Source organism: Helianthus annuus, chromosome 8, assembly GCF_002127325.2.
Source record: "Helianthus annuus cultivar XRQ/B chromosome 8, HanXRQr2.0-SUNRISE, whole genome shotgun sequence".
In the NCBI taxonomy this organism is placed as follows: Eukaryota; Viridiplantae; Streptophyta; class Magnoliopsida; order Asterales; family Asteraceae; genus Helianthus; species Helianthus annuus.
In genome coordinates this window covers 153,250,761-153,264,037 of record NC_035440.2, presented here as the reverse complement: position 1 = coordinate 153,264,037, position 13,277 = coordinate 153,250,761, and positions in this window count along the sequence as shown.

Below are 13,277 nucleotides of genomic sequence, written 5' to 3'. Positions count from 1 at the left end.
TCCCTATCTTGGATGCCAATAAACTTAGCCCATCATCCGTATAGACCGAGATAGGAACATTATGTAACTTTACCCACACCGGAACCGACTTAATACCCTCTTTTTTAAGGCTCACAGACGGAGACCAAACATTCAAAAACAACGGCACTTTCCGGATCAGCCATGCCCCCCCCCTCCAACACTTTTGCCATCCCCTCTTTAGTATCAAACTTAAAAAAGAAAAATCCATCCGAGTTCATCATGATTTTAGCGAATCCACACTTAGACCATACATTCTTTGCATAATATTCAACGATCGGATATGGCAAACGATTACCTAAAAAATAACCATAAAGAACATTTTCAAACTTTTCCTGAACCTTTCGGATTACCTCACGAGGAATCACAACATCAGCATCCTGAATAGTCTCCTTCGAATCCAAACGTCTGAAGTTAACTTCACGTTTAACCGGATTAAAATTCTTAACCTTTTCCGCATACGAAAGTACTGAAGTGTTCTTCTCAGAATCCCCTTCCAGCTCATGATCCCCAGTTTCAGAGTTAATCGGCACACTCACCTTTTCCAGCTCATCTATAATATTAATCATCCTGGGTTCCGTATGCGTGACACCACGTCTGGGAAGCAGCGGATTACCATCAATATTGATTGACCTAGCATCATACCCCTTGCCAAACATCAATGTTTTCCCTAACGCCTCCTGGGAACTCGTCGGTTTAACATTGCTCGATTTAGAAAAACATCCTCATGCAGCTTTTCAGAAAAGGATTGAAACCCTAGATCCTCCAAACCCCGATCCCTATTTCTCTCCATGCACCAAACAACAACGTAAATCTCAACCAAATGACACAAACATGCAACCAAGTTGAAAACCCTAGTCCTTAAACCTAATATCAATCTTCAACCCTTAATCAATTAAAACAGTGTATCAATCTAGCTAAATTAATCTCAGTTAACCGCGATCAATACAACCAAGTTAATCAATCAGGGTTTCGAATTAATGACTAAGGCGGCAATTAATAAAAGAAGAACAAAACCCTAGATTCAAATCGGTCACACCTGCTAACTAGTTCGTTATAGAGATTCAAGAGATCAAATCTCTAATCACAGACTGTTATACAAATGATTACAAGAAAAAACTAGGGTTTCAAGAAGGAACCAAAATCGCCTAAGGGGAGAGAGAAAGGGTTTTTCCCCGCACCTTCATATTCCGATCCCCTTTATGCAAGTTTGATCATGATTCCAGAGATCACTTGTTTTTTCAATGTTCCTATGCTTCAGAGGTTTGGAGATTGGTTAGGAATATGGTTGTATTACAAACCATGTTGTTTAGCATTAATTATTATAAAGGAAACATGATCTGATCTTAATGTAAGACACACTCAACTGTTAGACATTATTGCGATGCATGCATGAGAATTAGAGGTTTGAATGAAATTGTGTAACTGTTGTGTGCTAGTTGATGATCTCTGATTGAATGAACACTATGATTCTTAATTGTACGTGGATCTTGTATATGTGAAACTGATCATGCAAACGTGAATACTGTAGGCTTTGACTGATTTAGTGTGTGCGAGTGACTAATCTTACCGAGTAAACCAAGGTGAGTTCACTTCCCTCAAAACAAGCATGCGTCCAGTAGGGATAATCAAACAAACAAAACAGTTAAACGGGTTTTCATAAACCCACATCCTTGCAGGGGATGTGAGGCAGTTTTTTCAAACCCATATTCTTGTAAAGGATATGTGGCAGTTTTCAACAAAGGTTAACGTCGGATAATACACTCACTTTCTATCACTTAAGTCCCATCCTACCATTGATAAGTTGCTTGTAGGGCAACGGGTTATTAGTTGATAGCACTATTAGGTTTGGCACCCTCACGACGTACCTGGAGAGGACGGGCGTGAACTAATAACTTAAACTGACCAATGTTGATAGAGCATTGGAGAAGGGCAAAACGGGCCGTCTTGGGTATCGAGTTATTATCAACATAACAGTCATAACAGATCATACACGTTACTTGGCATTAATCGGTTAAACAAACTGTGAACTCACCAGCCTGTCTGACACACTTTTTCTGCATGCTTGGAGGACCTTAGGTACATGGATTGGAACTTGCCATCTGGGAGCGTTGGAGTTGTCATGGGTCGTAGCTTTTGGTCACAAGTTTAATCTTTATTGCATACATGTTTTGATACACTTGAAAACATTATTTATCTTATGCTTCCGCTGAACAAACTTGTTTTGACCATGTTGGATTTTACTTTATGAAATAAATGGAAACTTTTATGAAATTCTATATTATGGTTCAATGTGATTGGTGACTAGATCCTGGTACGTCACATGCCTCGCCGTGTTTCCGCATGTGGTATTTTGGGGGTGTGACAGTTTGGTATCAGTGCCACTGGTTATAGTGAACTAGGTTTTAAAACGTTTTCGTAAAACCAGACTATAATCGAACAACTTCGAAAATCAACCATGACACTCAGCTCCAGATTGCAAGGTTTGTCCTCTGTTTACTTTATACAATATATGTTTAGTAGATTCACACACTCACAACTTGCATGAAACGATATTTGGATACTGTGGTGATTTGACAGCATGACACTACTCTTCTACTTTTATGATTCGTAATCCTGTGATTCCTTCGCTTGCTATTTAAATGTGGGAGAAACTTTGAGCACGAGTTAAGAGGCACTGAGATAAGCATGCAAATTGCCTTATTATTGTGGGTGCACACATAATAATAACGTGAGGTGCATGTGAGTCCCAGTGAGGCTTAACAAGTGTGAGAAGGGATCTGCCCTGTTATTTGGTGTAAACTTCGTAGTTTATAGATGCTAACGTGAGATTTGACTCCTACCTTATTTCGATTCTTAATTTGTTCCCACTCCTTATATAGAATCATGAGTGGACGCAATGGTGGATGTAATGGTGGCCGCAACGGTGGACGTGGCCACATCGCTATGACACAAGCCGAACTAACTGACCTGATCAACACACGAGTGGCTGAAGCCCTAGCGGCTTATCAGGCTGGTACAGCGCGTGCCAAATACTCCTTATTTTCGTGTCACCCGTATGTTGTATTTTCTTACGCCTTAGGTCTGCAAGTGAATCAAAATCATAACAACTTCCTGCTTGTACATTCAAGATGTTCATGGATTGTAAGCCACAGACCTTCAGTGGGACTGAAGGGGCTATAGGACTCCTGCATAGGTTTAAGAAGGCGGAATCAGTATTTGCTATGTGTAACTGTCCTGCGAGGGACAAAGTGAAGTACGCTACGGGCACACTCGAGGATGGTGCCTGACATGGTGGAATGCCCAGGTTCAGCTGTTGGGCATCGAGGTGGCAAATGCCACTACATGGGACGATTTTAAAGAACCGATAAGGGAAGAGTATTGTCCTCGGGACGAGATTCAGAAATTAGAGAATGAGTATTATGATCTGAAGATGGTGGGATCCGAGATTGAGGCATACGCGAAGCGGTCACATGAGTTGGCGATCATGTGCCCAAACTTGTCCCGACCTCCGCATCGGAGAATTGAACTGTTCATCAATGGATTAGCTCCTCGAGTGAAGGGCTTGGTTACTGCACCGAACCTCAACAACTTAACTCAGATTGTCCGTCTGGCTCACAAGATCACCGATCAAGAGGTGGAGAGTGGTTCGTTGCCACCGCGTGTCTCTGTTACTACCACTCCCACTGCTACTACCGCTACCTCTACTACACCTGCCAACGACAACAAGCGTAAGTGGGGTGACGCAGATAAGGCATCAAATTCCACTCAGTCACAGAAACAGCCAGACACCAGCAGTCATTGTAGTTTCAGCCAATCGTCATCAGTCAATCAGAATCAAAGTCACAGCCAAACTTCGGGCTCTTATGCGGGAAAACAACCCAAATGTAACAAGTGCAGTCTCCATCATTATGGCTCGTGTGGCCGTGCATGTCAACGGTGTGGCAGAGTGGGTCACATGGCGAAAGATTGTAGAGCTCCACACCGTGTTAATCAACAACAATAGTCCCACCAACAGCAGCAGAGGCAGCAACCCCAGTAAAACCGGGGTAATCAAAAGGGATGCTATCAGTGTGGCGGTGAAGGGCATTTCAAGAGGGATTGGCCACAGTTGAATCAAAATGCCAACAATAACAATGGGGGTAATCGCCATGACAACAACAACAACGCTGGAAACAACAACAATGGAAAGAACGGTGGGAATGGCGCTCGCGGTAGGGCGTTCACTATTGGGGCAGGCGATGCAAGGAACGATGGCAACGTCGTGACCGGTACGTTCTCTATTAATGGTATTATTGCTTCGGTATTATTCGAGTCTGGTGCCGACTGGAGTTATGTGTCTTTGGGATTCAGTCGTTAGTTAGGGTTAAGTCCCGCGCCTCTTGTAAACAAGCACGTAGTAGAATTAGCTGATGGCAAGACGATAGAAGCCACACACGTATTCTTAGGATGTAAACTCGATCTTCTAGGTCAAGTGTTTGACATTGACCTCCTTCCCATCACTCTTGGTAGCTTTGATATAGTTATTGGTATGGACTGGTTGTCCAAACTCGGGGCAGAAATACTTTGCAAGGAGAAGATCGTACGTGTACCTCTCCTTAGCGGGGAATTATTATCTGTCCAGGGTCATCGAAGCGGCGCAACTATCAACATCATTTCATCTATGAAAGCCCAGAAGTGTTTACGAAAGGGCTACCCTACCATTCTGGCACTTGTTACTGATACTCAGCATGAAGAGAAGAAAATCGATGATATACCAGTCGTACAGGAATTTCCTGATGTTTCTCCCGAGGAACTTCCAGGCCTACCTCCGCATCGACAGGTGGAGCTCCACATTGATCTTGCACCAGGAGCAGCTCCGATCGCTCGCGCACCATATCGTCTTGCACCAGGGTAGTTGCAAGAGTTGTCAAATCAGCTTCAGGAACTGTTGGATAAGGGCTTTATTCGACCCAGTTCTTCGCCTTGGGGAGCCCCAGTGTTGTTTGTGAAAAACAAAGATGGATCCTTTCGCATGTGTATTGATTATCGTGAACTCAAAAAGGTGACGATCAAGAATCGTTACCTTTTACCTTGCATCGACGACCTGTTCAACCAGCTGCAAGGGTCGAGCTATTATTCAAAGATTGATCTAAGATCGAGCTATCATCAGATGAGAGTCCGAGAGGAGGATGTCCCAAAAACAGCTTTTCGCATGCGTTATGGTCATTACGAGTTTCTGGTCATGCCATTCGGGTTAACTAACGCGCCAGCAGTATTTATGGATCTCATGAACCGCGTATGTAAACCTTACCTTGACGATTTTGTCATCGTGTTCATCGACGACATTCTGATATATTCTAAGAGCAAGGAGGACCAAGAACGGCATCTGCGCCTTATTTTGGAGCTTTTGAGGAAAGAGCAGCTTTACGCGAAGTTTTCTAAGTGTGACTTCTGGATTCGAGAAGTACACTTCCTCGGCCACATCGTTAACAAATTGGGGATACACGTGGATCCTGCTAAGATTGATGCCGTCAAGAATTGGGCTGCACCAAAGAATCCTTCGGAGGTGCGACAATTTCTTGGTCTCGCTGGTTACTATCGAAGATTCATTGAGGGTTTTTCAAAGATCGCTCAACCTCTCACTGCTCTGACACAGAAGGGTGTAGTATATTCTTGGGGAACGAAACAGGAAGACGCCTTTCAGCTCTTAAAGCAGAAGCTTTGTAGTGCACCGATTTTATCTCTACCTGAGGGTACCAAAGATTTTGTTGTATATTGCGACGCCTCTGTTCAAGGTCTCAGTTGCGTGTTGATGCAACGCGAGAAAGTCATAGCTTACGCCTCTCGACAATTGAAGGTCCATGAAAAGAATTACACGACTCACGACTTGGAGTTGGGAGCCGTGGTATTTGCGCTCAAAATCTGGAGGCATTACCTGTACGGTACTAAATGTACTATTTATACCGACCACAAGAGCCTTCAGCATATACTCGACCAGAAGGAATTAAACATGCGACAGCGACGTTGGGTAGAACTTTTGAACGACTATGATTGTGCCATCAGGTATCATTCGGTAAGGCTAACGTTGTGGCTGATGCCCCCAGTTGGAAGGAAACGAAACCAAAGCGTGTTCGCGCTCTGCAGCTCACCATTCATTCTAACTTACGGGATCTGATCCGTTCTGCACAAACTGAAGCATTGAAGGAGGAAAACGTCGAAGCAGAATACTTAAGGGGCAAGGAAAAACAACTTGAGAAAAGATCAGATGGCATCTATTATTTCATGGAGCGTGTATGGATCCCTGTATTCGGCAATCTTAGGGAACTTGTGATGGATGAAGCACACAAGTCTCGATATTCCGTTCACCCAGGTTCAGATAAGATGTATCAGGATCTCAAAGTCATGTACTGGTGGCCGAAGATGAAGCTCACATCGCGACTTACGTGAGTAAGTGTTTGACATGTTCGAAGGTTAAAGTGGAATATCAGAAACCGTCCAGATTGCTTCAACAACCAGAAATACCAATGTGGAAATGGGAGCAAATCGCAATGGATTTTGTCACTGGTCTACCTAGAACTCAAAACGGGAATGATACCATTTGGGTGATCGTTGATCATCTCACGAAGTCAGCACACTTTCTAGCAATCAAGGAAACGGATAAGTTCTCATAGTTAGCCGCCGTTTATTTGAAGGAAGTAGTGTCTAGGCACGGCTCAGCATGAGTACTGCTATTATCTCTGACCGTGACCCGCGTTTCATCTCGGATTTATGGCAGTCAATGCACAAATCGTTTGGCTCACAGCTCAGCATGAGTACTGCTTATCACCCACAGACGGATGGTCAAAGTGAGCGAACCATCCAGACTCTGGAAGACATGCTGCAGGCATGTGTTATCGATTTTGGCAAAGGTTGGGAGAGACATTTGCCCTTGGTTGAGTTTTCTTACAATAACAATTATCATACCAGCATCAAGGCAGCCCCGTTCGAGGCTTTGTACGGGCGGAAATGTCGATCTCCTCTCTGCTGGGCTGAAGTGGGTGACAGTCAAATCACAGGCCCGGAGCTTTTGCTCGAGACTTCTGAAAAGATAGTGCAAATCAGAAATCGTATGGCTACGGCGCGTGACCGTCAGAAAAGCTATGCTGATGAGCGTAGAAAACCTTTGGAATTCAAAGTCAATTATTGCGTTATGCTGAAAGTTTCACCCTGGAAGGGTGTGGTGCGTTTTGGGAAACACGACAAGCTTAACCCCCGTTATATCGGGCCATTCAGAATTCTTGAATGAATTGGTAAGGTGGCATACAAGCTCGAGTTACCTGCTGAGTTGGGTAACGTTCATGATGTGTTTCACGTTTCCCAGCTGAAGAAGTGTTTATCGGATGAAACACTTGTAGTACCATTCCAGGAACTGAAAATTGATGATAAGTTGCAATTTATTGAAGAACCAGTTGAAATTATGGATCGGGAAGTCAAGGTTCGTAGGCAAAGTCGTATTCCAATCGTGAGAGTTCGTTGGAACTCAAGACGTGGACCAGAGTTCACATGGGAACGCGAGGATCAAATGAAGCTCAAATACCCACATCTATTTCCTCATGATAAGTCCAAGTCTGGCAAGTCCAAATCTGATGCAACTAGCGAATTTCGGGACGAAATTCCCATTCAAGTTGGGGATGATGTGGTACCCGAGGAAAATCCACAGTCATCCTGATCCGACACTTCGTCATTGCCAAATTTCGGGATGATATTTCTTTCAAGTTGGGGATGATGTGACAACCCGAGTTTTCAAGACTCTTACTCGACACGTTATTCGTTTCGCATAGTGTTTTGTATTTGATTAATATGACTTGTTTCGTTGTAACTCGTTCACCTTTGATGTATGTTTGTGGTGTTATGATATTGGTATAATATTGTGCAAGTATATAATGAAAGTACATGAACTGTTTAGTACCTATATCTCTTGTTTGACGAAACTTTGGACCCCCCATTGCTAATCGAACCCGACGAAACATAGTTACGTTTCGTCATCACCTTCACCCAACGAAACTAGAGAGTTTCGTCGTACCTAGATGTTTCGCCAACTTCGCTTGGGCTTGAGGCCCAGGTGAGGCCCAAGAGTGGATCAATGTTATAAATTCCCTTTAACTGCTGGTAACGTGTATCCTAACGAAACCCTAAATTCTCGATAAGTGGGAGACGGCAATCATCATCATCTTTGAAGCCTTCTGATCCCTTGTTCCAGACACTGTACATCTCGATCAGTAATACCATTACTCATTGGCCAATACTCTATAATATTGCTTGTGAAATGCCTTGAAAGTGTAGCCAATTGGATAAGGAACACCCCATGATTGTCGGCCATTGTGTTATATTTGCATGTGATTGTTATAAGATAATAGTAATGAATCGGTCCACTACATAAATACTAAATAAATCGGTCCAATAACATCTTGAAAGTGTTAACAGTTTTCGGCCATTGTTGATTGTTTTGATAATAGTAATGATGATGTGAGCCATTGTATAATGATTGGGATCCATGAGAGGTCTTGACTTTTGAGGGATAATTTATGTGAATATTACTTTGATAGTGACGGCATAACATAAATAGATGAGTTTGTCTGCATGTTGTAATGATGATATTCGGTGTATAAGACTGGAACTGTTAGGGTATCGACGAAACTCATTAGGGTTTCGCCACACCCCCATAATCGATGAAACTCACTGGAGTTTCGCCATGCACATGTGGTCGACGAAACTCAAGGGAATTTCGCCACCTGGGGTTTCGTCGCGAGTGGGTGGTTTGAACGGTCTGAGGTAGGAACCTGGGTATGCATGACCTTGTGGAGGAATGATTTTTATTATTACAAACCATGTTGTTTACCATTAATTATGATAAAGGAAACATGATCTGATCTTAATGTAAGACACACTCAACTGTTAGACATTATTGCGATGCATGCATGAGAATTGGAGGTTTGAATGAAATTGTGTAACTGTTGTGTGCTAGTTGGTGATCTCTGATTGAATGAAAACTATGATTCTTAATTGTACGTGGATCTTGTATATGTGAAACTGGTCATGCAAACGTGAATACCGTAGGATTTGACTGATTTAGTGTGTGCGAGTGACTGATCTTACCGAGCAAACCAAGGTGAGTTCACTTCCCTCAAAATAAGCATGCGTCCGGTGGGGACAATCAAACAAACAAAACAGTTAAACGGGTTTTCATAAACCCACATCCTTGCAGGGGATGTGAGGCAGTTTTCTTAAACCCATATTCTTGTAAAGGATATGTGGTAGTTTTCAGCAAAGGTTAACGACGTTGGATGGAAACTTTGAATGATTATGACTGTGAGATAAGATACCATCTTGGCAAGGCAAATGTAGTCGCCGATGCCTTAAGTAGAAAGGAAAGGGTAATGCCTATAAGAATCAATGCCAAGAGCATTGAATTAAAGAATAGTTTGAATGAAAGGTTGTTAGCTGCACAGAAGGAAGCTGTGTTGGAAGCTAACTTTCCTGAAGAAAAGTTAGGAGTAACTGCTGAGCAGTTATCTCATGGCAAGGACGGAATTATGAGATTAAATGGACGAATATGGGTTCCAATTTATGGAGGACTTCGGGATGTTATCCTCCAGGAAGCCCACAGTTCTAAATACTCCGTTCATCCTGGAGCTGATAAGATGTACCAGGATTTGAAGGCAATTTTTTGGTGGATAGGCTTGAAGAAGTCTATAGCCACTTATGTGGCCAAATGTCTGACATGTGCTCAAGTTAAAGGTGAATATCAAAAGCCGTCAGGTTTGCTGCAATAGCCTGAACTTCCCACCTGGAAGTGGGAAATGGTGACAATGGATTTTATCACCAAGTTGCCAAAGACAAAGAAAGGAAATGATACTATTTGGGTGATAGTAGATAGACTGACTAAGTCAGCACATTTCCTACCCATCAAGGAGACTCATAGCTCCGACATATTAGCCCAGTTGTACGTAGATAAGATTGTATCCCTGCATGGCGTACCAGTGTCTATTATCTTGGAGAGAGATACTAGATACACGTCTCATTTTTGGAAAAGTTTCCAACAGTCTTTGGGCACGCGCTTGAATTTTAGTACGGCTTACCATCCTCAGACGGACGGGCAGACTGAGCGTACCATTCAAACTTTGGAAGACATGCTTCGTGCATGTGTGATTGACTTAGGTGGTAGTTGGGATAACCACCTGCCATTGATCGAGTTCTCCTATAACAATAGCTACCATACAAGCATTCAAGCTGCGCCTTTTGAGGCATTATATGGTAGGAAATGCAGAACGCCTATTTGTTGGGCAGAAGTAGGAGAAACTCAGTTATCAGGACCTGACATAGTCCTTGAAACAACGGACAAGATTGTCCAAATTCGTGACCGCCTGAAAGCTGCCAGAGATAGGCAGAAAAGTTATGCTGATAAAAGGCGAAAACCTCTAAAGTTTGAGGTTGGTGATAAAGTCTTGCTTAAAGTATCACCCTGGAAGGGGTGATGCGATTTGGTAAGAAAGGTAAGTTAAGCCCAAGGTATGTAGGTCCATTCGAGATCATCGAATGTGTCAGATCAGTGGCTTATAAGTTAAACTTGCCTGAAGAGCTCAGTGAATTCATAATGTATTCCACATCTGCAATCTGAAGAAATGTCTAGCTGATGAGTCGCTAGTCATGCCTCATACAGATGTGCATATAGATGAGAACTTGAAATTTGTGGAAAAACCTTTGTCGATTAAGGATCGACAGGTTAAGAAGCTTCGAAGGAAGCAAGTGCCAATTGTAAAAGTTAAATGGGATGCCCGCAGAGGTCCCGAGTATACGTGGGAGGTAAAGTCCACAATGAAAGAAAAGTACCCTCAATTGTTTTAGTAAATCTCGAGGTCGAGATTTCTTTTAAGGGGGTGAGGATGTAACACCTCGTAAATTCAAGTCCAATAATGTATCGACACGTGTCATGAGCTTTAAACGTGTAAAAGATCTCATATGAAGGACTAAAGTTGACAAACAGAGAAAGTATGTGAATAAAAGGGTTCAAAGAGTCAACAATGGATAAATATACTTTACAATAACCCTACACGATGTTTATACCCTTAAATGAATGAATCATGGATCATACGAAGCTAATTGTGAAAGAAAGTGAGAGATTACAAACTACAGGGGTTAAATGTGTCAACATGTTTAAAGTATACCTTTGAGTGATCTTTTAGCAAACCCGAAGCTTTGTAACGATAAATTATGCTCACTAGAATATGTAATAAAAATTTCACAAGGTTTCGATAAAGTTTGAGAAAGTTATGACGATATTCGTATACGAGGGGTTAAAAGCATCAACGTTGAAATTTAAGGCTTTACGGGTGATCACAAAGTTAACCAAGGACTTAACAGTGTTTGGTTATGTCTTGGAGCCTTTAAAAGTCAAGTTAGAGGGTTAAATATGCAAAATTGGAAGTTAAAACCACCTTTAGAAGGACCAGGGACCTAAAATGCAATACTTGCAAACTTGTTGACCGGAGCCAACCTTGACACGGGCCGCGTAAGACCAGGCCCAAGCCTTACGCGGGCCGCCTGAGTCTACCAGCATCAGAAAAACATGCCAGGTGCCTGTTTCAGCAAGTTACACCGACTTTAAAGCATGGTTTTCGATTCTAGGGGCTTGTTTGATGGTTTAGAAGGGCCTGGGGACACTTGGGATGATCAGGAATCATCCCATAGACTTATTTGTCATGATCTTGTGCAATCAAAGTTCCTATATAAGAAACCCAAAGTTGCATCATTTTGATCATTCACTTGAAAACTTCACAACTCATTTTCTGGAGGTTCCTGGAGCTCAAGACCCCTCCCTAGTGATCATTAGTCGTGCATAGGACCTTTATTAGGAGCCCGGTAAAAGCTACGTGCACTTGCTGTTTTTGATTTATACATTGCTCAGGTAAATACTCTTAACTTATTTTCCCTATACGGGCTTGGGATACGGTATTATAATAATACCGCTTGGTCGGGTATGTAGTCATTTAAATCGGATTGTGATTAATGCATTTACATATCTCGTTTAATCTGTATTATTTAGTGTATGGCCCTTGGGGGTTAAATGACCATGTCCTGGATATCCTTGGCATCATTCAAAGAAATGGCCACGACCTAAGCACGGGGTGTAGGCGTACACCTGACAGTTGCATTATGTAAAAACTGGTAATCCACTTAAAGGAATCAACCTTGTGGGCATTATACATGTGGCGTGTCAGTTAATCTTGTCCGGCCCTACAAACCGGCCCTGACGGACGACAAATAAGTAAAACTGTATACAAGATTATTTTTAATAATTGTCCCACGTTATAAAAGAATTTTTGTGCCACGTGTATTCAAATCAATTTTCTAAACCTTTTCAAAATGAGTCAGTTAATTGTATTTACCAGTGTAAACTGACGTATTTTCCAAAAAGACTAAGTGCAGGTACTAGACGAAATAGGCTGGCTACTCCTGGCATCATAATTAAGTCTTGCAAGCTCTAGATGCTAAAGTCTGTTGAACTATGTTTTCTTTTATTTGATCCGCCTGTGGATCCGTTACAATCCGTTTTGTGATACTTTTTTATTACTAAATATTCGATTGTAATATGATTCATCTTTTGCTTCCACTGTGCATTTGAATTTGTGTTGTTTGACTATGATGATATCAACTATGTCACGATACTCCCCACCGGTAATACGTGGAAATATCGGGGTGTGACAGTGTGACAAAATAGTTGTAATTGGATTAGTTATAATGATTTCCAACACTCCATATATTGGACTTTTTACTGCAGTTGGTGGCGTATGCATGAATTCTGGAGCATAAGTGATGGAAAAGTCTCTTTTGCATCATAAACAAATGATTACTTTTGTAATTCTGCAGATTGGTGGCTGATATTGTAGCGCTGACATGAACACGTTTTTGTGAGTTTTCATTTTTCATCTCATATACAAAAACCCTAGATCTGATTATATATTTCACGTTGTCGATTCTTCTCTCAAAGGATTCAGGTCAGCTAAGGTTTCCTCCACAACTGGTGGTGATGGCTGATGATAATAGAGATGACGGTGGTGGTGGTTCTGGCTACGATTATGATGATTGTCGGTACACTGTTAAAGGTTAAGATGTTTTGATTTGAAACAAATATTTTTATGACTCTAATTTAGAATTTTGAAATCGGAGTTCCATTGCATTAAATTTTTAATTCAAACCAGGGTTTTTTTAGAATGGGAAATATGATGAATATTTTATGT